At 43.5% G+C, this 27,509-nt stretch overlaps 1 protein-coding gene across 11 annotated transcripts in view; it reads right to left on the bottom strand.

Moving 5' to 3' along the window:
• MTSS1 (MTSS I-BAR domain containing 1) overlaps positions 1 to 27,509 on the bottom strand; it is a 125,202-nt gene that overhangs the window by 35,469 nt on the left and 62,224 nt on the right. The gene's annotated exons all lie outside the window — the stretch shown is intronic.

The following is a 27,509-nucleotide window of genomic DNA, read 5'->3' as shown; positions in this document are numbered from 1 at the left end:
CTCCACAGAACTTTGTTTTGGTTAGTGCCAGTTTTGGTACTTGCTTAGTTCCCATTTGCACCTTAAATCTACTATTTCAGGATACAAACATCAACCTTCTAATGAACTGTTTCCCAGGTGCAGTGCTCTCTGGAACAGCGAAATGTATCAGCATCTATTTAGAAGTCTTATTTGATTATTAAAATAACCTTAGACTTTTATCATGGAGCAAAATCTTCGCTAGGCCTTAAAAACAGTATTGTTCAAGTAAAACAAAAATCTTCCTAAGAAACTTGAACATTTTTGATAATTTTGAATTTTTTAAAAGTGAAATTAAGTCACCATCTTCCTGTATTCTTGCAGAATTAAATCCTGTGCCCACGAAATAGCTCTGGAACAAAGACACTAAATAACTGGAACAAATTGTGGCCATTTGGTATTGTTCAAAAAGATAACCACAAAGTCCTTTGTCACTTGCCCAATTAAATGTTTTTATAAAGAGCTTTTGAAATAATATTATTTGGTAACATCAAAGAGCTGTAGCCTCCTTGCATACAGGTGGGAAAAGCACATGGACTCCAGGCTGGATCTGCACCCAGCTCTTCCAGTGATGCTGCACTTGCACAAGCTGAGACAGACTCCAGAAACTCAAAAAAGCAACACAGAAGATGGGGAGAGGTGTAACAGAGAGAAGGCAAATGGAGAAAGGGAACAGCATCCACAAAGAGTGGATTTCTGTCCCAAAACATGGGCATTTTTCTATGGATCCACTATCAAATAAAAGTAATTTTATTTCAGAGACTAATGTGGTACACAATTGCAATGGCAGAGAAGAAGAAATTAAGCAAAAATTTCCCTGGCTACCAGCACTGAGTTTAAGCAATAGGTATGTTTTTAAGGTTGAAAACTCACTGAAATACTGGAATATTAAGGTCCATCAATGGTTAAGTGGCACTGCTTTCCTAAGTCTGTTATATGACAAAAAGAAGGGTCATATCAGAACAATAAAAAGGAAACTGTGTGTTTGGTGAGACTAGGAAACAAGGTTCAGTTATAATTAACATTAAATTCCAAGGTAACAGAATTTTAACTGAAACACAATCAACCAAAGTATAAATATATCCCCTCAACACATGTACAGCTGGATGGGCAAGGTCAGAACAGCCAAACAAAGTTGTTCAGAGTAAAAAAAAAAAACACCAACCCCCCCCCCCCCCCAAAAAAAAAAAAAAAACAAAAAAAAAAACAAAAAACTCAAAAAACCCCCCCAAAAACTCACAACAAAATCAATTAAGCCTGGAATAAAGAGGTTCTTCCATGGAAAAAAAACCAAACACAACTGGTTGGTGATGAGTGGGCTACTGGTTCTTCCCACCTTTTGAAACTTCATGTTATCCTTAAATGTTTACAAGGACATCAAACGATGAGGTGTTAATTTTATTCTGTGAATGAAAACTACTCTAATGAAGTTAAGGTAAAAGGAAAAGAAATGGTTCTGAGAAATCTTTGATGTCCCTTCTGGAAACAAGGTGTTGCTGAAGATGGATTGAGGATTCTGCTTGGGAAGAAGAATGAGGGGGGCTGCTAAGAAGTTTGGGAGAGCTGAGCCAGCTCTGCTTGGACAGCAGGGACCCAGGGAGGGGTGCAGGGAGTGGGTCAGGGCTGGCAAGGGTCACCAGACTGAACAAAGGACAGTGCCAGCCCATCCTGTCCCACACCTGCATCCCACTGCTCCTCCTCAATGTATGAACAAAGCACTGGAGTTGAACAGAGCTTTACTTCCCTGTTCCCAATTATATTAACTGTCAAGGATACAAATGCTTCCTGAGAAAGTAAAAAAAAAAATTAAATACAAGCCTCTCACCACCCCTTGATTTATGGAGCTGGAGGACCATGGCCATCACCAATGCATTCAGCTGTTCTTCCAGGAACACCCACAGTGCAAAGGGCTCACCTCAGCTTTCAGCAGGCTGTTGTAGGGCTGTTTCCCACAGCAGAACTGCACCGATGCTCCTGTCCCCAAAGGTCTGGGATCAGCTGGCTACACAAACTAGCAGAGGGAACCATTTTGTACCACTGCAGTGGTTTGAAAATATCCAAATGTAACAAGGGATGATAATTTGGATTTGTTTCTCTTATCCAATATCAGCTGCAGTGAATAAGACTCATCTATGCTTTATACAAATTGCAGTTTGATGAGTAGTTTACTCACAGCCAGAGCAGGCAGCCAAGATGTGCACTCTGCACACAGGGATGGGCCCTACAAGCAGCATTAATGTCTGTGCTATGCACCTGAGCAATCAAACTCTAGGAACAAGGTTATTACACAGGGCAATGCCACAGTCACACAACACCTGCTTCACCTTCCAGATTTGTTTATGGTTTATCTTTTCAAAACCTGCTCCATAAGTGACCAATTACCTACTGACCCAAGGATGGAACCAGGAGCCAGGCAGACAGATGACCAGTGGAGAGAACTTCCTTTTCAGCGCCACCAACCCCCAGATGTGGTGGCAAAAAGAGCATCTGGCACAGAAGTGTGTCAGGGACACACCAAATGCACTGTCCACCTCCACTCATAAGCAGGTCCCTGGAAGAAAGTCAGGACATCCTCCAGCAGCTGTGACTTCCCAAACAGAAATACTGAGGCCACACTAGCAAACCTCCACCAAACCATCAATATGTTGGTGGGTAGCATGGGCTCCATTCACTGCCCTGCAGCTCTGCAAGTCAAACTGCTGTGCCCTGGGCTCTCAGTTTATAAAATGAGGCTGTGAATCATCTGCTTCTCTGACATACTATAATAATTCATCCACTAAGGCAAACAATGCCTGGGAACAGTGTAAAGTAATACTTGGAAACCGGAGATGAGAGCTGTATTCATCAGAATTCCCACTCAGAGAAAGTGGCTTAACAAAATGCTCCTGTCAAATTTGATTAGAAAGTGGGTGATAACATCAGCCTTACTTCTCATAAGTAAAGGCAATTCTGGTAGGCAAAACGTGCCTTCACTCTCACCTTCCCTGCCTTTCCCTTTCCAGCCTAAGCCTGTAAAAGACCACAAAGTTTTTTCATGTGAGATAATTAAACAAAAGTCTGTGGACCATAACACTACAATGAGTCCACTATAAAGGGCATAAATTATTTATTTAGATGCTTGATTGTCATTCAACATCACAGAGAGACAACAGGAAGAGACTGTAGGAAAGAGACTCAATTGTTTTATGGAAGTCATTATGTTTGTACTTAATCATGATCATGTATCAAGGAAATGATTATTTGCTGAAATGTGCAGCTGTACAACTTCATGGCCTCTATATACTCCAAACAACTGGCTACGATCAACCTCTTATCTTCCACTTCTCACTTCACTCTTGAGCAACTCCAGCACCCTCAAAAGATGCTGCCTTTCAGGAAGTGCCTTTGAGGTTCCAACTTACTAATGAGCTCACCTTTATCTTCAAGGCCATAGTCCAAATGTGTCAGCCACTCGCCTCTTTCCCAAAAGGGAGACAATGATGAAAAATGGCTGTAATATTTTTGTAATTTGGAAGTTATCAGAAGAGGCTTCCATTTCTGAGTAAAGATTAAAGTAGGAGCAGAATGGGGGCTGGATTATTAAATGCATTTCTGAACATGGAGGCTATGACAAATGACTAACAGTAGGACATTTTAAGCTAATGGCCATTTACCCAGCCCTTACCCAAACTCATGCTGCTAGAAAAGCAAGCAGTTTCCATCACTGATTACATGGGACACAAACCTTGATCTTGCTGAACTTTTTATACAGATGCCTCCATGAAACTCAAGGATGATAGGATCAGTTCCAGGGTGTTACAGCAAACAGAGAAAAAAGGACAGCTTTTGCTTAAAACTGACAAGTACAGCTATTACTACTGGGATAGAAATCTGAAAGTGGAGATATAGCAGCTCTCTGTGTTCAGGATGTCAACAGTCTCCAGGTAAGGCTTGCAAGTTGGAAAAACACACCAAAAACTGCAGACAGACAGATGTTGTTCAGCATCCACCAGGCAGGAAAATAAAAGAGGGCACCCTTATTCCTACAGCTGTGAGTCTTTCTGAGCAGCCCTTGATAAAGTCTCTCAAAGCTGCTGCTCAAAATGAGAAAAAAAAATCCTGATGCTTTAAAAAAAAATTAATTTAGACATCTCTCAGTGAAGACTGGATCAACAAATGCAGATTCAAGGTCAAACTCACCTATGAATTTTAGATTAACCAAATTTAATAAAACAGCTCCGGCAGGCCACTGTCATATACTGCACCTCTGCAGTTGTCATTGCAAAGGAACAGATTGCTTGCAATGTTTGGTCCAGTGCCCTTTTGGGCAAATAATTACTTGGAAAACATATTTACAGAGGCCTGCTATGAAGTTCCCTGTCACATTTGCCAGAGCCCCACACAGTCCAGCTGAGAGGAAAATGCAGGGGATGGCTTATTTTCTCATTTGCAGAAGAAACTAGCATTTGTTTATGGACGGGACTAGCAGGATCTCAAACTGCATTGTCACTGACCTTGGATGACAAAGGAGCTGAGAAGAGTGGCAGTGGCAGTTAGTTAAAGCAGCAAAGAAGCCAAAGGAACAGGAAACCTGAGCCACCCCTAGCCCACAGCTGGTCCTGGTGACCACCAGCTTTGGGAAGCCCTTGTAACAGACTGTGACCATGTTCCAGTCACTTTGGTAAAGAATATGCAAGAAAGCTCTTGTGACTTCTTCTGAGCTTGCTTATTCCTCCAGTGAGCAACATTTTGCTTACTTTAGCTGTTCTAGCTTAGCACTGGGCAAAATCCTCGCCCCATGGGAGTCAGGACAAGCCCTGCCATTACAGAAGCGGGGTCAGAAGTTCTCACACACACACACAGGTCAGTGCACATCCATCCTGCACATAAACATGGTCATGAACCAGCCCTGCTATCATCTCTGGACACTCTGGCTTTTAGTCAGCCTTCAGTGCATGCAAAGCTCACCCATGACCCATCAAAGAGGATGTCACACACACAGGTGGACAGAAGTGCTTTGGCAAGGTAGAAGTTATCATAGAATGCATCAGTACAATTTCTGAGAAAGTAAGTCTGTCATTGATTCACTAACTTGTAAGGAGACACAAAATGCATCACTGAACCATGACATCCTGTCAGAGAGCAGAAGTCCAGGCAGAAGTGTTTCCCAGGAACAAAATGCTCAATCTGAGGTGTTTGTGCCAGGAGTGCAGACTGGCCTGCTCCCTCCTCCTCTCCCTTTCACAAACGGTGTTGCCAGCACAGTCAGAATTTTGCTTCTGGTGATTTCTTGCAAGAATTAATATCCATCCCTCCTAACAGGTGCCTGTTGTTCATTTTTATGAATCTAGAATTCTGCATCAACTTCTTAATACCACAAAACCAAAGTGAGATTAAAACCAGATTTGTTTATAAGAGCAAATGCCACAATAGTGTTTTCCATTATTTACATTTTATTCATTAGAAAACAAATAGTTTCAGTATTGAAAACATACACGGTCTGCTAAATATCTGTACTCACAATCAAGCTGTCCACTAATATTGCCCATACCTTTTCCCCATTTCTTTTCAGATTTATAAAGAAATGTATTTCCAGAAACAGTCTATGCATATATCAGTAAACCTTACAGTCTTAATCTGAGCAGATCCAACTGCTTTGCTCCAGCTGCTACATCCATCAATGGCTCAAGGAAAGCAGGCATCAAGCTGGTGCTCTCAGTGAAAACCAGAACAGGCTAATAAAAAGAACTCTGTAAGGAAAACAATTCCTGAAGCTGAAGAACACAAGCCAGGCCTGTGTGCTAATCTGGAGTAACCCATCACCTGTGCAGAACCCCGAGGCTGAGCTGCCAGCCAAGGGGCAGGGAAAGGCAGCTCCAGCAGCCAGGGACACTCTCTGCACTGAGGCCACACTGCACTGCCTGCTCCAGATGGTGCAAAGATGGAGATCTGGTTCAGGCCTTTTTAGAGACAGACCCATTGATCTCCATACCTCCATGAATCTGGCTCTAAATGAACACTTAGTGTCAGCCCAATGTGTGAAGAAGGCAGGAACTCAAGATACTTCTGTTCTTTTGAAGTGCAGGCTTTATTGTGCCTGGGCCCAGCCATGAACTGCGATGCAATCTGATTAGACCAGAGCAATATTCAGTGAGGGGAAGGGATAACACACTTACAGCAAATGCCTTGGAACACCAACTGCAATTCCACTGCACACATGGCAAAACACACACTGCTGATTTTGAACTGAGGCTCTAAAAAGCCTACAAGGTCTTTCTCCCCTTTATGTTTAGTTACTGGCCTCACAAACACCTCTGGCCTCAAAAGCCCCTTAACTCAGGTCTTCCAACCACCTGTGCTGCTGATCCCAATGCAGCAAGGATTTGAGCCACCACCAAATGGCTGCTGCCTCTGAAGCACAAGATCAAGCACCGCCAGGACAAGCAGGTGCAAAAAGCAGAAGAAAAGTTTATTTTTAAATCCAAGTCAGCAGATCTAACTGAAACCCCACAGCAAGCAGATCTGCAAAATAAGGCAGTGCTATTTTTACATGCTGTCACTTCTTCCAGCAGAGCACACTTCCTTACTGAACTGAGGAAAAGATCATGAGGGTACAAAGGGAGGTAAAAATCATTCAAACCACCTTAAGAAATCATCAGTTCAAGACATTTTGGAGAATGCCTATTATTTCTTCAGTTAGTTATACAGAGATAAATAATCATCAACCCATCAAAAGGCTCAATGCACACCTAAACATTGAGTGCAACATCTCAGGCCCTGGGTGCAAGGGAAAGCTCTGTCCCTGCCCCAGGTATTCAGGGACATGGTTTCCTCTCCTGGGGCAATCTCGTGCCTTTGCTCAGGGTTAATAATCTCTAACTGCAACTCATCCATACAAGGGGTATGGTGCTGCTTCAAAAGGCCATACATTCTCTTTTTGGTACTTTCTCAAGGCAGCTGCTCTGTGTGCTCCAAAGGCCACTTAAAAATCATCCCAAATATGTATTGAAATACCCATTATTCAACTTAATCCCCACTGATTTATTTACTATGACTCCAAGCTCATTTCAACATGGCTTGGTAAAAGAGATTAAAACCACACTGATTTTGCAAACTTCTCCTCTAAACCCCAAGAGACTCTGCAGCAGTCCCATGGAGAACCTGTACACCTCTTTAATCAAGTGACAGATAGCAAGAGGGTAGCAGGAACCCAGGGCACTGGTGTTTAGTTATCCAGATTGCCTCAAAGCTCCTGTTGCCTGGTATAATAAAGACAGTTGTGCTGTTTGTCAGGTCAGCTCTCAAAGAGTTAACCAGTTTTGTCCTCAATGATAGGCTGCTTTTATTTTAAATTTGGCTGCATCCCACTTCAGCTTCTTCAGCCTTACTAAAATATAATGAATTTTCACAAAGGCAAAGGAGAATGTCACTGCATGGGTTTGACACCAGCTGGCTGCATGAGCCTGCAGTACAAAGAAATTTGATACACAACAGTGAACCCAGCTTAAAAAAAAGATATATTCCACCTGTTACAGAAAGTGAAATGAGGACAGCCATCTCCAAGCAGAGAAACTGGAGGTCTCTGCGCTTTTGGCCTGAAACTCAGTAAACACATGTTCTTAAAAACATAGCAAACTCTGAACCTTTGAATTTAGAAAAAGCACATTTTCTCCTTGTAAGCAGCAAGTGAAGTTCACAGAAGGCTGCATGCAGAGGTGAGACATCTTACAAGCACAGGGCTGGGCTCACCAGATCTTTGGCTGCTTTGAATGCACAGATTCACATGCTCTGCAGGCAAACTCCTGTTTATCCCGTGAATCCTTCCAAATAATCTGTGCTGTCAGGTTTAAGCAGGCACACTCCTTTAAAGTGTGCCTGCTTAAACCATGAAGAGTGCAGCAGGAGAAAAGCTTTGATTCTCTGAGCCACAAAAAGCCACATCTTGCAGACAAGCTGAAATGAAGCTGCCCTGGTGTCCAGCATGACCAGCACAGAGTACAGCAGACACTCAGCACTGATGGCACACCAACACCAGGGATGTGCTTATCCCTTGCTGTGAGGGCACAATAACTGCATTTCCTCTGGCACACAGGTTCTGCTGAGCTGCAGTGAGCACACCTCGCCCCCTGGAACAGCAGATGCACCTGACCTGGCTGGACTTGCCTGCTGTGACCCACACACCAGGTCTGTAGGACTGGGCAGGAAGGCCAAGCTTTGAAATGTCCCTCCATCACCCTTAGTAGTGAGGACAACTGCTTCAGAAAGCCAGGACCTGAATCAATGAGAACGACTAGAAATCAAAGGCAGAAGAAAAGCAAAGATTAATTAAGAACAGGGCTTTACAAATCTTCAAATTTCAACTTTGAAAGAGGAACAGAAACTATCCTTCTCCATGGCTTTATCCACTCTCTCACTGCAGTGCAGAACACCTTTAGACCCACCCTCTCACTGAACAGCCCCCAGCCAGAGGAGCAGGAGGGTATTCACACCTTACACAAACATTTAGAGCACTATTACCATTCTAGCCAAGTCCTGCTCATCTCATAGTCCTTGATGATCAGACCAGCTGGGGCTGGGCAGCTTTAAACAAGGCTGCAATCCACACCCAGAGTGCTGCTGAGGCTTCAGCAGCAGCATGTAAACCTAAATTAACACTTTCCTAGGGGATGCCCCTCTCTCCAAAGGAGGGAGTCCCTGCTCCCCTCCAAACACTGATGTAACACCTTTGGTTGTTACTCCTTCCTTTCAGTATCTCACTCAGGAAAAACCAGAGAGACAGGACTGGGGGTGACCTTGGGGGGCTGCCTGGTCTGCTCACTGCCCACTAAAAGCAGGGCCAACTTTCATGACGTTCCTGGGGGTCTGTCCACTCCAGCTTTTGAGCATCTCTATGGGTGGAGATTCCTGGGCTTCTCTTCCAGTTGCTGGTTAGTGCCACTCTGAAAATTAGTTTCTTTACCTAAAATCCAGAGTCCACTGTCCCAGCAGCTCAAACAGTTTTCCAAGCAGCCCTGGCACTGTTTTGTCAACATAACACAGCAAATATATGTGGAAAGTGTTTGTTTGTTTTATGCAAGTAGAAGCTTTGACATCAAAGGAATGTGAACACCCACCATAAATACACAAACCAGCATTGTCACAGCCCAGTCTATGAAAAAATGAAGTCTGTGGCATTTTGAAAATGACACAAAACCAATTAAAGTTTACCTACAAAAGCAGCCAGCCCAACTGCTAACTCGCTTCATTTCTTCAGGTTTCTCAAAAAAAGAATGAACAGTTCTTTACAATTAAGTTGATTTCAGCAGAGAAACATTCATCTGGTCATTTGACATCCCTGGTAATGCAGGAAATCCATCTAAACTTCAACTCCTCACATGCTCTGGTGCTCCCTTGTTCTTCTAACAGACCTCATCAGCCTGCACCTCCAGAACAGCTGGCTGTGCCCTACAGCCATTCATTTGGCCATTAAAGACAAGACTAGGTGCCAAATTTGCATGGAGGATTTCTGACCTAGGCTTTAAGCACTGTAATGCACAGGACTAGCATATAAATTACAAGTGTAGATAAAGTGCTCAGACAGGGTCACCTCCTATTCAGAATTTATGAACTGTGTTCCCCCAGAGACTGCCCTGATTTAGCACCATGTACCCACATTCCAATATTTCACTGTGATATCGCTACATGAAAGGTTCCCCCTTACTTGCATCCTGCTCAGCCATGTGAAGCAGGATCAATTCCACCAGCTCTTGTCCCAAAGCCAGCCTGAGGACAGGTCACTCAGAAATTGCACACACAAACGTGCACACAGTCACAGCCTGTCTGAGGAAACCCACTTTTGTATTGCTGTGCTGGACATGCTGACAAAAGTCTTGGATCACTCAACTCTTGCCATGTGGTCTCAAATGCAGTTTGTAACACGAAGAGCCAACAGAGATGACGACATTTCAGTCTGCTAACCAAAGTGAGAGCCCCCAGGTTTTGGAAGCTTTCACTCTTGGGCTTTAGTCCCAAATCACCAAGTGTAAGCTTGATTCAAATCCACCTGCTGCTACCAGCGTGGTCAGCTCAGTCCTAGACGGAAAGGTTGAAATCTTGCAAGGCAATGGAAAATACAGGCTGCAGTGTAAGGATGCAGCTGCTCTGAAAAGGTGTGCAGGGAAAAGGGAGTTACTGAACTACCTGCCTTCCCCTCATGGCTAGGCAGTAATGCTTTAAGGCCCTGACTCATGAGCAGTGTTTTTCAAGACAATGGTGTGTACCTACTACAAGTCCACAGGCTGTGCAAAGCCCAGGCTGCAACACAACTGTGTTGAAATCCTTGCAACCAAATGTTCTACAGAGCAAAGCACTTGTCAGTTTGTACCCAATGTACCCATGTGAGCTGCTCAACAACACTCCTGTGCCTGTATTTAGCATCTGCATTGAGAAGTAATTTATGGTTTTATTTAAGGAGAGCTTGTTGAAGAGGGCAAAGGTGCCTCAAATTGTTTTCCCCAGAGTAAAGCGCATCAGCAGACAGTTCCTGAGGAGCAGCTAACACCCAGTGTTAATAACACAATGCCATTCTGGTTTCTTGACAGTCTCCTGGAGATTGCAGGGTCAACACAGGCCAAACTTTTGCAAATTTAAAGTTGCAGTTAAAAAGAAAAACACATATACTTTTCACATTATTTATAGACTAGACACAACTTGTTCCAGAAAGATATCAACGTGCTTCTTCTTTTTGTACAAATATCCACCAACCAACTTAACCATGTTGGACAGCCAAACACTTGTACTGGTAACTAGTTTTGCTACCACAACACGCCAAAGTGAAAAGGAACCCTAATAATGTGACAGAAGCAAGACTTAAAATATTATTTTTTTTAATGTGCTCGTTTTTCATGTGGTCAACTTCTGCAGTTATGCTCTGGTAAGCGTGTCGTATCATCAGTCTTAATGGACTTCCAATGCAACAGCAGTTTCTGATTTATTCCTCCCCACCCCACATCCTCTTAAGAGTCCATTTCTATTTCAAGCATCAGTACCCAATGCCTGCAACATCTGCAGGTTGCCAAGCCAGTCTAGCTATGGAAAAATGGATACAAACCACTTGCCAACAGAAGAAAATACACTCTGCACTGCAAACTGGCTAGCTTGTGTTTTTTCCATCAATCTATAAATAGGGCAATGCCAACTGCTAATTAAAACTGACAGGTTCAAATGGTGCAATGCTGTAATCACAGTATGACATGTGTAAGTCTCTAAACATGTATTAAAAAATGAGGCTAAAAAGCCCTCCAACCCAAATGCTGTAAATGGATAAGCACTCACAGCTTTTTACACTGCATTAAGGAGAACAGAGAGCTGCTGATAGAGGCTTCCCTGCACAGAAGGCACAAGATATGCACCAGGAAGCACAGAAAACACAGACCATGAGATCTGCTGTTCCATGGTACTAAAGCCACGCTCTCCCCAGGCTCCTGAGGAGCCCTTGGGCTGCTGGAGTGCCTGGAGTGACGTAAGCTGGCAGAAACTGCAATGCAGCACTTGCACGGGCCACGAGCATCCCTGGATTCCTCTTCTGCAGCAGCACTGCCACTCATGCTGAGTGAACTCAAGGGCATGCCTTCCTCAGAAATCACTGCCACATTCAATCTGTCCAGTTGCAATCCATCTCAGATACAACTGCTTGCAATAGGCATTAGCCTAGATTTTTTTGAACAGTTTGTTTAAAGTAGGTAAAATAAATGACTCAATTAAAAAGGTAGCCCCCAAAGAACTGGTTTTTGAAACGGGAGTAAGGACGGTATAATTGGGTCTTGATGTAAGGAGTATTTCTCTGCTTAAGAAAAAACTCTGGCCAAAGTAAGTAGTTAGTCTCATTAATCTGGCATTCCCAACAGGATCAAAAGGCCATGAAAGGAATGGCTTGCAGGTCAGATGATAATAAAAGAAGCAAAAGGTACCTCAGTTGTCAACCTAGGATAAATCACCAGTATTCACTGGGCATGCATTATTTTCCTCTATGCAAGATATGGCAAAACCCTATGGCAGCAGAGGTGGGAAGCACTAAAAAATCCTGTGGCAGACTCCTGAATTGTAAACATTAGTAAGAACAGAATCACATTGAAGGAGCTCCAGTTTATCTATTAAGAAACCTTTATACCAGGACTGCTAAAATGCAGGTGTGCTAAGGGGAGATTTAGGCATGAAACAACTAAAAAATATATTGAGCTGCAAAGAAAGACATGGCAAGTTATCTGCTATGAAAACAAAAGTAAAACTAATACTATTTTAAAGCACTTAAGAGTGTGATTTAAGAAAAAACAGGTATAAATCAGCGTCAGCAATTACCCATCCAATGACTGCCCCTTACTAGAGGCAGCTCTTGCAGTCTAATCAGCAGTCACAACGGGCAGGAAGAGGGAGCAGATCCCCAAGGACACTTTTTTCTACCTATAACCAAATCTGTGAAGACTCCACTTTAAACTTAAAGTGCATGGAGAACATGGTATGATACAGCTTCCTTTGAAGTTTGACTGCCTTTTGCAAAAGGAAGAATAAACAACATCTAAAGAAATCAGCTTGCAAAAAAACAGTGAGGAGACTTTCCAGCAGAAGCTGTTTTCTGAGAGGGCACCCCCTTCCTTCAGCCTGTTCCCTGTCTGGAGTCACCTCCACAGAGTAACATGGACAGGTGTTCCTCAGCCAAATGTAGCTGTTGACTATTGAAAATGCACTTTTGCTTTGAGGCGTTGTTAACAGAGGTGCACTGGACACATTTCCAAAAACTTCAATGCTATCAGGCTTTGTCAGTGTGAAACACTGATCTGTTTCTAAACTGGGTGTAGCTCAAATGCTTGAGGCAGGACAAGCACCCACCTCAGTAATCTCTCTGCCAAGGCACACCTCAAGGAAAAATATTCTGAGACAAGCATGCAAATACAGAAAGTACAATCTGCTCATTTAAAAATATAAGCGCCATCAATTTATTCTGCCATCTGTTAGTGAGGCCAAAGGTCAATCCAAAATCTGCACGAGCCAGCAGCCCTCACAAGTGAGGGCCCTTTTCCCTACAGCCAGCAGCACACCTTTGATGGGCTCAGGACTCAAGCCAGCTCTTTGGCCAAAGTGACGTGGTGCATTTCGAGCAAGGCTGGCCAGGGACAGCCTCAGGCACACTGCAAACCCAGGCACAAATGGGGATCTCTGCATGTACAGCAGGATCATGTTATCCACCCTATTCCTTTAGAAGTTTTGGGCCCTTCTATCTCTATGTTACATCAATGTCTCCCAACAGAAGTTCTGCAGCCCTGGAAAAGGCCACTAGGGCATCCAAGGATCCCTCCTAAAAATATGAACTGATGAGGACACCCAGTAGAAAGATGGGCACAGAGACAGAAACCAACACAGAGCATCCCCCAACACCTCACCACACATGAGACCAAGGTGCATCTTCCCTCACTTCACAAGAATGCTTCACGTGGTTGTTGGCCACCAAGGTATCACAGAGTCTTAGGTTGGATAAAACCTCCAAGATCATCAAGTCCAACCTTTGATAAAACATCAACTTGTCAACTAAACCATAGCACTAAATGGCACATCCAGTCATTTCTTGAACATTTTTAGGGATGGAAACTCCTCCACCTTCCTAAACAGCCTGTACCAATGCTTAACCAACCCTTCACTGAAGAAAATCTTCCTGATATCCAACCTCAACCTCTCCTGGTACAGTTTGAGGTCATTTCCTCTTGTCCTTTCACTTGTTTGCTGGGAGAAGAAACCAAACCCACCTGGCTACAGCCACCTTTCAGTGAGTTGTAGAGACCTGTGAAGTCTCCCTGAGCCTCCTTTTCTGCAGACTGCACGCCCCCAGCTGCTCCTCTAAGGACTTGTGCTCCAGCCCACTCCCCAGCTCTGCTGCCTTTCTCTGGACATGTTCCAACACTTCGGTGTTCTCCTGGTAGTGAGGGGCCCAAAATCAGATACAGGACTCAAGGTGTGGCCTCCCTAGGGCTGAGTACAAGGGGACAATCACTGCCCTGGTCCATAAACCCCAGGTCTGTTTCTGCTGGGCAGCTTTCCAGCCACTCTTCCCCAAGCCTGCAGGATTGCAGGGGGGTGTTGTGACCAAAGTACAAGACCCAGAACCTCACCTTGTTGAACCTCATGCCTGGCTTTGGCCCATTGATTCAGCTTGTCCAGACTGTTCTACAAGAACAAGAACTTGGCAGCTGATAGGAAACATGTTGTCCTGACACCACGCTCTCTCTGGCCCAGTCCAAAGTAAGGCAATGGTCAAGCTTAAAACATGCCAGTGGTCTATCAGTTTAGTACAGCCAACACTTCAAAAAGGAAAAACTTTCAGGCTTAAATCACACACAGTCTTTAATGCAGCCTCTCAAACAGAGTAATTTATAGCAGGATATGCTTCCTGCCATAAAACATACATATGCAGAAAATATTATAAACTTCCTTCAAAATCTATATTTAAATTGGAGTGCTAACAGTCTGCTGATGTCGCTGGTGATATCCATTGCACTCACTGCTTTTGAAGTGACCTAGAGCTTTAGATGTTTTAGCATGGCTTCCTGTTATTTTATCTGTAGGTTTTCCTCCACCACCATCTGAATGCTTCTCCAGGAGAGCCACCAAGGCAGACACCACCTGTCCTGGTGACTCACAGCAGTGAACTGGAGGTAAGGAGCATTAATCACTTAGAAGAGCCAGACCAGCATTTTCACAGAAAAGTGTTATCACCTTCATGAACCTGGAAGGCTCTTTTCCAGCAGAGTATGGGAAGATCCACCAGGCAAAGAGCCACATCCTCTCTCTACGGAACCTTCCTGACAATGGCTGCTGCAGCTGGGGACAAGTGCAGGACAGTAATGATTGTTCCATTGGGGTGACACAGTTCCTCTGCTCACTCACACAGAGAAGTTAATGGCAGAAAGAAACCGTCTGTTCTTTCCCCAGTCCACTAGAGAGGTCTAAAGCCCCTTTAGGCAGGACCAAGAAAACTCTGTCTCCTTTAAGATGCTCTTGCCCAACGAACAAAGCACTGTTAATTGAAAATACTCAACTTCCCTGGCTGTGGGAATAGGGACATGAGCTCCAGTTTCACTCCTGGAATTCCTTGTGAACAAAATGAACTCCCAAATATCTATGACTTCAAATTGGACTCTGCACAGAACACCAATGTCATACTGGTGATGTTTTGGGGAAATTTGTGCAGAGCCAATGCAATGTTTTTCAGCATGGTCTCTCTCATAAATGAAGGTCCACAGCGGGAGCCTGAAAGATAAACATTCTGAGTCTCACCTTCAGAACACAGACCTCCAGAGTATCTGCTTGATTTCCCCTAGTAACTTCAGGCATAATGGGGTTGGAGGAGGAAAGGAGGAAAGCAGTACTAATACAGCTAGGATTATGACCTTTAAATGTTTAACTAGGAATCTATTCTTTGCAGTGAAGACAAAGCAGCAGGTGATTAGCTTCACTATGAGTCACTCCACTCCTGTAGCACCATAATTCAATGAGACATTTTAACAGCCTTCAATTTTGTTTGGGATCTGCTTACTAGAGCCATCATCCCCTAGCTACAATTTTGTTTTGCCTCACGAGCTACACAGGGTCAGTCCAGGTCAGTGCTGGATTGAAGGAGATGCCTCAGAGAAAATCCCAGATGCTCCAAGAAAGGGGTCTGTTTCCGGAGCAGGCACTGGGGTCTGGGAGAAGGTCTGGAGCTTGGGCCTGGATACAAGCTGCAAACTTCCAGCAAGCTACAAGGGAGAGCCCGACCTCTCTGTCTCACTGATCTCAGGATGCAGGTACTTCACTTGCTCAGACTGCCCACTCTCCTTCAGCTACATCCAACACACCGCTCTTCACTTTCTGCTGCAAATACACTCTTAAGGAACTCTCTCATATCTCCAGAAATGGCTTCAACATGGCAGTGTAAGAATACCTACCCATCCTCACCTTCTGCCTGACCCATTCGTCAGCTGCTCTTATGGTATCAGGAAACTGCTGGAGAAACTGAATAAAATTTCCCATGTAATATGTAACACATAACTTCATTGTCCTTAAACCACACCTGGATTTCAGAAGTTATACAGGAAAGAATCTGCAAACTCCAACTCCCTTCTTGACAGACAAAGCTTTCTCCACTTCTCCAGAGTAGTTTCTTTTTCCCACTTCTCCAGAGTAGTTTCTTTTTCCCCAACAGCTTGACAAGCAATTCTGAAAACAAAAAACATACATTGCCTCCTCCCCATAGCTGAGTCAGCAACAGCAAATTCCTGAAGCATGCCTGTACCCTGCTGGCCTCTGGACCCCTAGAATTGCTTCACTTTCCCTCAGCACTTGAGTTCACCAAGCCCAGGCACAGCACAGTGTACTCAAGTTGCACTCATGCTTGCAGGACCAGTCCCTGTTCCTGCTCACAGTCCACAGGGTTACCAAAACACAAATATAAATTAGTGGGCAGAGCACATGTTTCTTTCATCACCCCACTGTCAAACATGCTTACTGAGAAATGAACTACACACAGTGTCTCCTGTTCCAAACCTGCATCATCAGGCACACAGATCAGGTTTTTACTTAAAAATTACCTTTGGTCACCTGTTACTTACCATTTCATAAGGCTTAGGGATCTCTTACAGGCTGCAAGCTAATAGGTAAGTGCTTAACCTTACAAAACATTTGTTCATGGGTTTTGATCCAGAAATCCTGGGTTCAAACTCCACTGCTGTGGTCATTCTGTTCGTTTGGCTTGTACAGTTGCAACAACTTGGAAAAAACAAATTACAAGCTTTCCCAGAGAGCAATGAAACATTTTTGTTTCACAGCAGGTAGTTTGATCAAAGCCTGTTATTAAATATTTGTACCTCATACTTACCCTGGTTGTATTTTAAAGCCACACTGAATATGATATATTTTTTAATCCAGATCAGACTCACCAGGACTCTTATCAGCATATCACTCAGGGGTTTGCAAGGAAAATATCTGTACCGTAAGCTCCAGCATGTATGAACACAGCTTCATTAACATAAACACCTTCATGCCAGTAAAACTGCATTTTCATTACACTGCTATTCACAGAGGTGTCAAAGCAGGGTTACTGCTTAATGGGCATAATATTACTGTGACACAGGGAAGCCCTAATGAGAGTTTTGCAACACACTATTGCAAAAGGGCCCCAGAACCAGTTATGACAGGAAGATCTATGTCTGAGACATCTACACCTATCTGAATGGGAGATATTTTGTTTTACAGGGGTAAAAAAACTAACACTTTGTCCCTGTAACAGAAAGTGAATCAAGATTTTTTAAAAAATCATCTTACACAGCAAGAAGATAAGCTGACCAAAAAAAGCAGGTGAAGAGTGAAGTCATGTACCAACCTCATGACTAAAAAGCAAAAAAGATGCAATCTGTTTGGCTTATACTTAAATCCAAATCCTCATATTTCTTTCTAAGAAGGCTTTGAACCATGTCTCTTATGTGCCATAATAATCTTGTACTTTGGTTTGCACAGTAAGTGTAAAGGTGCAGTATGCAGGCACCACAACTTTTGCTGCTTCCAAAATCACGTTCAGTGCTTCAACCCCTCAACACTCCTATAAGAAAAACATGGTGAGTTACCACAAGCAACCAAAATGCCCAAATACCTGTGACCTGTACAGAGCTGTGAGGCCCTTCTACCTATGAAATTTCATCTGCCCACCAGACGATGGCCAATTCTGAGATGGCATAAATGCCTTCAAAACTTGAACTGGTGACTTAGGGAGCTTTCTGCTGGAAAGAGGCATGCCACAGGCATCACAAGTAGAGGTTTAAGGGGAAAATAAAGCACATGTTTGACAGCTAGGCTAGGAGAGGTCCTAAACCTTTCCATTTCGAAAGCAGTGCAATCTCTACACCACATCCATGTCCTAGGAGTGTGGAAGCAGATATATCCATGGCCTGGCAGTCTGGGCACACTGTAACCTCAGCAGCTCCTGTCTCTGGTGGGTAAAACATAAAACTCATCATCAGCCTGAGAACAGGCACAGGTTGTGCTCAAGTATGCTCAGCACAGGGGAGATGGTCCTTCCCTCCAGGAGCACAAGTGATTGACATTTGGTCAATTAGTTCTCTATTAACATGCAGCCAGGGACCTGGTAACAAGAACATTTCTTTTTCTTCCTGATTTGATAGAAAAGACATTGAAACATGTTTTAATCTGCAACACAGACTGGTAAAACCAGCTGCCCAACAGACAGGCTTAATTCTCCTTGGAGGGCTTGAGAGCAGCTTTACTGCCTGCCGGATAAGTCATGTTTACAGCAGATCCTCAGAGCTGCTCAGCCTCCTGGATGAATTTAGAAATCAGCCCAGAGAGTAGATTTGCAGAACAGTAATTAGCACAGGAGACAGTGGAGAAGTGATTGAGAAGAAACATTTAATCTGTGTCAATATGGGAGGATTTGTCCAAACTTCTGGGCAGCGCATGGAAGAAAGGCAGAGAAGGATGGAACAATGAGGATCTGCACTCCAAAACTACTTCCACAGACCACCTTGAGGAGCCTTAATCAGCTTTGCAACACCCCTCCTTCCCATTTCAGGGCTTTTTAATTTTTTTTTTCTTTAATTTTTTTTAATGGTAAAGGAAAAAAAAACAGGGCAGGCCATGGGCATCCCTGGCAGGCAGTACACCGTGTTGCCACAGTGACTGTAACAGTACACGGTCAGTTGGCAGGCAGAGGATTTCCTCACCACTGTATTTCTGCTAATGAGTCAGCAAGTGCCTTAACTTAAACACACCACCAGCTTGATCAGGCTTGTTACTGTGCAACTGCACACCAGAGCAGAGCAGATGGAAGAGCTCCTGTTGTACCTAGCTGGATTTAACCCCCCTACCCTCTAAACCACTTCCACAAAAAGCCACCATAGGGAACACCAGCCACCATTTTCACAGAACTCAGCATCACTATTTCCACCTCAGATAGATTGCATCAGCAACAAAACAAAATAGAGAGGTCATCAGAAGTTAAAAAGATCCATCTATGAACCCTCAGGTCAGAGGAGGATCAGGAATCACGAGGGAGTGCAGCTCCTTCTGGGTTCGTCTGAAATAAAACTGAGCCATGGCAGCAAAACTCATCTGGTGCCTCTCATGTGAAAAGAGAGAACATGTCAAACAAGTTTCTGTAGGAAGAGCTGGTTTATTTGTACTTCTCTCCATTCTCAGGAGCTACACATGTTTTTTTCAAGTCAGTAACAACCTGTTAGTGACATTTCAGTGACAGACAAAAAGCAGCACCAACAGTGTCCGTTCCAACACGTGCTCCTCCAGTTACCCCTAATATGTTCCCACTCCTGGATTTAAATTTGTGAACACAGGTCCCAGAGTACAAACAACCCCTGCAAACTCAAAAGCACAGAAACTAAGAAAAAAATTAATTTACCTTATGTAAATGGTTTAAGTACTCATATTCCTTAGACTTCAATATGTAAAACAACACAAGTAGATTCATACAAGAGTTAAATCTGGAGTTACAGACAGATCAAGAACAGGTCTTCTTGTCAGGGGTATTTATTAACTTTCTGAAAACGGCAAATGGGCATTAACTCAGAAAGTAAAAAGTGGCTCAAGAAGAGAAATAACATCACAAGTAAAAGGAGATCAGATGCAGCCCTTTCCAACTTCCAAACTGACTTTGCACTCTCTCTCATTTTCCAAGGCATTTCCCATCTCTATCTGTGCCTAGCTGAGAAAATTGAGTCTGACACAGCAGACAGTCTGCTCCCATTTGATGAAGGAACAGCAATTCCTGAAAAAAAAAAGCAGGGCTAAGAATAGATCCCAGTGGTCAGAATAACTACATGAACTAAGTACAAGGCACACATAAGATTTATTAGGTCTCACACTATACCAGCACCATGAATCCTAATGGTGCCCTATTTGCTATCTGTGTCTGCCTTTAAATCAATGACAGAAGTTCACTTGGCATAGTAACATATCATGAGTTTCACCTGCAGTGGTTTACTTCTAGCCCTTCCCAATTCACTTGTGTTAAGCCAAAAACTGGAAAAAAAATGGAGAAGTCCTGCAGTGTGTACAAGCTGGTGAGCCTGTATGGCTGCCAACCAATTCACCAGGCTGGGACTGCTGTACTATGACCAGCTCAGAATGCACGCTAGGCATGTGAGTTACTCAATGACCATGGAAGGAACATTAACAGCAGGTAATTTTACCTCCAAGGACAGACTCCTTCTTACTTGGAACCTGTGATCTGAACCCTGACAAATGGAGGTATTACAGCAATGGTGTTGCTGTTAGAGCCAGCCTGCAAACGCTGCTGGACAAGGCACCTTGGAGGAGAACATGGGCTGCTCCAGGCACTCCTGTTTGCAGGTGTGCCAAAAGGGCCATCAGAGAAGCCCACAGAGATGATGCCATGAAGGGCAGGACTGTTACCACCAGTGGTAAAGGAAACAACAGGGAGCAAAAGGGGAAGTGAAAGAGAGGAACGAAAAGCCTTCAGAGCCCAAAGCCACCAATGGCAGATCTGTTCTTCCTCCTGTTTTCCACATAAAATGACTACACATCTGTCACCACAACCAGACTCCTCTGCATGGCAGGATCACCATGGCTCAATCTCAAGGCCACAGAAGATTTTCACATCTTACAGAGCACATATGAGCCTCTGGTGCTCTGTATATTCAGTACAGGGGACAGTGACCCCCTAAGGAGGTCCCATAACCACCACCCCACATCCTGCTGTACAACCTGCCCTTCAAGGCTAAACACAGGCAATAGCCCAAGCTTGTTTGCTGTGGTCCACAAGCCTCTGTATTGCTCATCTGAATCAATATCATTTGAATTAATACCACCACATCATTTGACATAAAATGATATTGACACCTTCAGTTCACAAGCAGACACTTCCATCTAACACTAACTTTGGTGTTGCCTTCTCTGCTGGGTGCATGTCTCCAGTGCAAAAAGGATAGTAAACAAATTTATTATTTTATCATTTGGAAAGCTTTGAAGGTGAAGCAATATTCAGTCACAACCAGTGTGCACCAAGTTAAAGTACAGCTAAATATTCCATCAGCCACTCCAGGGTGTGCATCCTCTCTTAGATCACTATTTTCCTGGTACATCATTAATGTGAATAAAACAAAAGAAAATATATGAAATCATAATAATCCTGCCCTTTTAAACACACTTAGTATTTGCTGGTCCTGCATCCCAATTGCAGGAACTTGCCTGGGATCACTGGGGAAACAAATAGATGGAAATGTCAGCTCCAAGGTTTACATATTTTCTCCATGATGAAAAGGGTCCCTCCAGGGCTGGTTCAGACACAAACTACAGGGGATGAGGAACGTCCTGGCTAATGCCCAGGGGTCTGTTCACATCACTGCATGTTCCTCAGTACAGGAACTCTGTACTGAGGTGCCTACAGGATCTCTGATTTCACAACAGGTTCTTCTGTCTGCACAAGCCTCACACAACCTTTGCTGGCTGAGGACAAACAAACCCTAATGGAACCCCAGAGTGTTCCCAACAAGCTACAGCTCAGCTCCTCACTTCTCTTGCTCTACAAGAGACTCAGGGTGACCAGCTCCCATGAGCTGTCTGGGAAAACGGTGATCTCTTCTGGCAGGCAGTGCAGGCCTTGGAGAGACCATTTTTGCCAGAAATCTCAGCAGGGAGAGAGGCCTCACAGCGAGAGGCTGGAAGGCAGCGATGGGATTTTGCAGCAGCTCTGAGCCCTCAGCACCAACAGTGGCTCTGCTGTGCATTTAGGATTATTGATTATCCTCTCCTAATCCCATGATTGAATGCCCAGGGCGAAAGAAAAAAAAAATGTATTATATACAGATAGATAGCTATTTAAAATCATTAACAGAGATTTATATCTCTGAGCCAGTCTTCTGTTCTCTGGGGAAACCAGACAGCTACACAGTGAGACTGAAAACTGCAATAAAATGAAAAAATGAGTTTCAATAAATCATTAAGCTAAAGCTTATAATGTTTATTTGCAATGTCATGTCCTCAAAATCTACAAAAGCAGATGCATAGCCTTTTGTTTTTCTTCTATTAACTGCTAAAGTGTCATGTAACTATTGCAAAAGATTGAAGCTTTTTTTTTAAAGCATTGAGCATTAGGGACTGCAGTTTCTTGTCATGGAAGGGATGGATACTTAAATGCCAATTTGTATTTCGAAAAAGGAATGGGAGATAAAATATATGCAAATAAAGGTTTGAAGGTGAGGCTCTTGATCCAGCAACTAGATGTGTCCAAAATTTCATTAACAGGGTACCTCTGTGAGATTATTTTTACCAGTTCTGCTCCATCTTCCCTCATTTAGTCTCCTACACTCCACCCCTACATTTCCAAGTATATGACACATACAACAAAGCAAAGGCAGCAGCAGAGCCAGTTTAAAGCTCCTCAGCAAGGAAGGAAAGTCCTGTGAGCTGTGGCACTCCTGCCATGGGAGGGCGGGACAGGCAGAAAGCCTGGAAGAAGGCAGACTCATTTCAAGAGCAGAAGGGGTTTTTCAGGGTCAGCAACTCCTTTCCTGCCCCCCTCCCTTGCACACAGCACTGGTTCTCCCCCAGCCAGCTCTGCTCTCCCTCCCCAGCCCCACAATAGCTGGGAAGATGGAAAGCCCAGGGCTGGAGGAGGAGGAGGAGGAGGCCCTGCAGAGATCCCTCTGGGACAGCAGCTGATGGCAGATGCAGACAGCTGTGCCCCAGTGTTCTCCCCCACAGGCTGGGCACACAGAGGGACATGTGGCCATGTCCCCAGAACTCAACAGTGACCACAACAAGGGACAGCCAGTGTTGCAATTTGTCTGCATGATCTCTCTGTTAAAAGCTCAGCTCTTCCCACTCTGGGCAGCTCCATGAACACCACTGACATTTTCCAGCCTTGCACTCCAACAATCTACAGGCACAGACCCTTCACCTCTCCCTCTGAAGTTCTATTACAGCCACCAGCACAGAGGAAGGAGTAATTAGCCTCAGGTATTTTAGGGATCCAAATAATTATATGAAACCTTTCCATTTTTTAGAAGAGGAATAGAGCAGTAAAACTCTCTGCTCCCTCAGGCTTGACATCCAAAAATTTTTAGCATTTGTTTTTTTTACAGAACAGGACTTGCTCTATTCAATTTAGACCCAATCTGTTAATCTAGAAACAAAGACATAAAAATACTGAAATTATGACTAAGGGGACTTCAAGAAGCCTACACTTTACACTGTTTTTCTGAGATATTAAGAATAGACTCTAACATTTATTCCACTGTATCTACTGCTGGCACAAATGCAAAATTCAAAGCTGCTGTGCTGCTTTTGTCTGCTGCTGCTGATGTTCACTGTAACTATGTGTTCAATCCTGGGAAGGCTGCTCTCTAAATGCTGAGCTGAAGCATGATTTCCAAAATCTTGGTCATACAAATCTGTGGGCAAATCTCTCAACTGCTCTATGCAAACCCTCAAATTATTGCTATGCTCCAGTCCTTGAAGACCACCAAATTAACAAGCTCCAGCCCACATGACTAAGGTTCACAGAAGTTCAACCCCAGCTTATGTAAGAGACAGAACTTGTGTGTTTGCCTTTAAAAAAACCCCACAAAGATAAATCCTAGGGTCAGCAAACATGCTGTGCAATATTTAACAAGAAAAAGCTGTGACCTTAACAGGATTTGCAGCCTAAAACTGCTCCTGAAGGCAACAAACATGACATGATCATTCTGACAGCTGTGACAAATTAGGTTTCATTTGCCTGAGAGCCAGCCATGTTCACTTAACTGCAATTACGGGCACATCATGATCCCCATGCTGGGGAAAGCACCCAGCCATGGAGCCAGACAGCAGAACAAAGCATCTTCTACAGATCAACCTCTGCAAATGCTGCTTCTCTAACAACACCAAGCCTGCAAAAACAAACACTTGTTAACATGCACCAGTAGCTTTCCCAGGTGTTTATTGTGGTCCCTCAGCTCTTTTTCAACCAGTGGAACAACAAAACCTGGTTCAGATGCTTTAAATTCTGCATCCCTTCCCTGCATGCCTGGTTGTAAAATGCAGTGCTTGCAGGGGAACATGCTATTTATAGCTCTTTAAAGTTGGGTCCAATCCAGGAGATTTGAAAAGAGTTTCATCCAGCCTGAAATACTATTTTGAAAGACTAAACACATAAATTAATTAGCTTGGGGGTTTTTTGTAACTTGTCTTTATGCCTGAGAACATATCTGGACCTTGCAATCTTCAGAGCAAAATTCTGCATATTTACCCTTAATTTCATAAAAACCCTCTCCTTATCTGCTTATACTTCAGCCCCACCAAAGAAGAAAGCTTTGATCAATTATACATTCACCATTTCAATGTATTTAGTTGCTGAGTTAAAGGAAAAAAAACCACCACCTCTGGGATGTGTCCATCAGCTTCCTTGAAAAGTCCTAGATAACAGATCCACAGCGAGTCTAATCCATTTAGACTCAAAACCACCACTCCTTTTTTCTTTAACACATCATTTCTTTATTCCCAGGCAGGACTCTCCAAGGCTGTACCCTGGGCAGGCAGGAATGCAGGAGCCCTGGTCCGTCTGTCTGTCTGTTTGCTGTTGAGGCACCAGCTGCCAGCAGTAACAGGTGTTTTCTGGTTTTCTTCTCAAGAGAAAGTCCCGGGCGCTCTCTGCAGAGGAATGCAGAGCTGCAGCGCGGCACGTCGGCCGGCACGGAGCCGCGTTCCTGCCGCCAGCGCAGCCCTACCGGGATGCCCTCCTGGGGAGGGAGCTGCCTTTGGGCACATGCACTCCAAACATTCAGCCAAATCACCACCTCATAATCGCTTTTTTTCTGCAAGGAAAAGCTTGCTTATCAACAGCTGTGGGGCACTGCACATTTGTGCAGTACAGCATTAATTAACAGGACAGGGTCAGCTGTTAGTTCAACGAGGCCGAAGGTTCTGCCCTGGCAGTACCTAGCTTCTATTTGATGTTTCTGTGCAGGGAAAATATTCAGAATTTACTTCCAGTTATAATTTTTTCTTTTCAAAGTCTTCAGTGAGTCACCTGAGCTAAAATTTCTGAAAATAACATACACAGGGGAGAAATGAAAACAGCAGAATTAAGAAAAACAAGTGGTGAAGATGAGGAAAAATGTGGAAATAGATTTGTGAGAAAAAAACTACAAAATAACCCATGAACAAAGCAAACAGCCATGTAACATGCCACCAGCATCTTCTGAGAAATACTTAGCAGTGAGGCATCACACAATGTAACACAAATTTGAAATTAAATCAAGTTTTCTTCTGATCTTCAAAGCCTTATAAATGCTTTAACCTTTACTCACTCTGTCTAGTCCTACGTATTTACAGTGAATTAAGCTTAAATAACTGTAAGATTCCATCACAGACTCCCTGTAGGAGTGATTTTTCTCATCCCATTGTATACTGGGAATTTTTAGACAGCAGTTTTCTCATGGTGGAGACAGATGACAGCACCTAACATACTCCAAATGGGAACGTGACACAAGCAATAAAGCAGCCACCCAAAACCTACTCATGCTGTTCATGTTTACGATGTAAAGAGTTATGTTTATACTGATAAACACAACTTTTGAAAAGGTTATTTCCCTCCTCCTCTGCAAACAGAAAAGGTTAACTTCATCATCTGCTGCACACACATCAAACCATCATGCAAAGGAAGGAGCTGCAGAGCGCAGCCCTGGATTCCTCTGCACCAAAGGACCTCTCGGACAATCCCAGCAAAATGCCCCAAAAACCATCCCAGGGCTAGACATACCTGCCTCAAATTCCTCTGACACAGCCTGTTTCTTTACAAGACTCAATTTTAACAGCAAGCCTCCAAGTTACAGTTGTAAATTCAGAGCTAAAACCCAGCTTATCTTTTTGTTTAGTGTAGTCATTAACAGTGTCATTACAGGAGAGTTCCTTCTCTGCCTGCTTTCAGATTAACCCCACTGACACGGCTAAATCTCAAAAATGTACTTATTCAGTGATAAATGAGTCCTGTTATGCTGATAAATGAGTCCTGTTATGTATTCAGCTCAGCTTATTATTTATACATATTTTTAATTACTTTTTTTTTGTTGATAGGGGAGGAACATCAGCACTGTAACAGTAAATACAGCAGCACTCAAGCTCAACTGCTGCCTGTGAGGTGTATCAGCAAAGTTCAAAACAATCATTTCATCCACAGGCAGGCAAGCTGCTCAACATGTAAGAGGTCATTTCAGCAAAGCCCAGATATGCAGGAGCCACAGCTCCTTTGACAGTTGCCTGGCAACGCTCTGCTATCTTTTATTCATTTATATTATTTTTAATACACTTATCCCCAGGTCTCACCCAGGGCTCACTGCAAAGAGAGTTCAGCATTTTCAGTCATTGGGGGTGTCTCTTCACTGCAGATTTTCTGGAAACAAGTGAGTCCTGCTGAGAAGAGCACAGGACAGGAGGGCTTTCCAAGGCCAGAGACTGGAATGGGCTGTTTGCTCCTTCCAGCCTCAGTTCTGCGTCACACCGTGCACTTTGTCAGGATGTTTCCCAACAAATACCTCTTATGACTGCTGCCTTTCGTCAGCATCCAGCCAGCCACTCAGTGCATGCCACGAAGACATGAGCTGCACAGATTTTGTGAGCTAAAAATACCACTTAATGGGAAGCTACTGCAATATTAAACACATTTTTATTCTGAAAAAAAAAATCAAGTTTATTCCCTTGTCAATAAAAACAAGGCAAACTTAGAATGCAAGAGGACCTTGATTTGTCACTAGGTTTTCCAAAAGAAAAAAATATTCAATTATTTATTTCTAGAGAGAGAAATCTCCCCTTGTCCCACATCCTCACTTAAAGACAAAGAAAACATAACCAATGCCCAACAGAAAACACCCTAAAGCCCTTTGGGCATGTTTTGAAGAAGCTATTTAGAGTAAGGAACATGGGCATTCTCTGTCCTTCTATTTATAATGAGGCTCCACCATCCCCAGGAGCCAAAGCAGAATGAAAATGGGTCACATATCTAATTAGCACTATTGAAGCGTGAAGCCCAAACATCCCTGAAATGTAATAGATTTCTTCTTTTTTAATAACTCCAGCTTTACTAGAATATCCCACAGTCACCTATGTCAGCAGCCAGAAGCTTAAAAAAGGGTACCATGAAGCAGGCACATACCCAGCACCATGCTGCTTTACTGCTGGGGAAGGGGAAACAGTGCTTTAGACAAAATCTAATCTATTAACTATAAAAATAAAGCAGTCAGTCGGTCTAGCACAGCCTGTTCTTTAATCACTTTTTATTGTAAAAAACCCCTCAAAACTAAAACCAAAACAATATAATAAAATATAATAAAAATAACACAATCCTCTTGACTACAAAAACTATGCAGATCCACTAACATGGACATGGATGAAGCATATTGAAGGAGGGCAGCTTCTAAAGCAGTCAAATGGACAGACACTGGTGGATTCCCATTTTCTCTCATCAAAGATGCCACGCTGCCTGC

The sequence above is a fragment of the Melozone crissalis genome, unplaced genomic scaffold (genome assembly GCF_028551555.1).
Source record: "Melozone crissalis strain CALT ecotype California unplaced genomic scaffold, PUWL_Pcris_2 ptg000002l_1, whole genome shotgun sequence".
Taxonomy (NCBI): Eukaryota; Metazoa; Chordata; class Aves; order Passeriformes; family Passerellidae; genus Melozone; species Melozone crissalis.
This window is presented reverse-complemented; position numbering and strand designations above follow the sequence as displayed.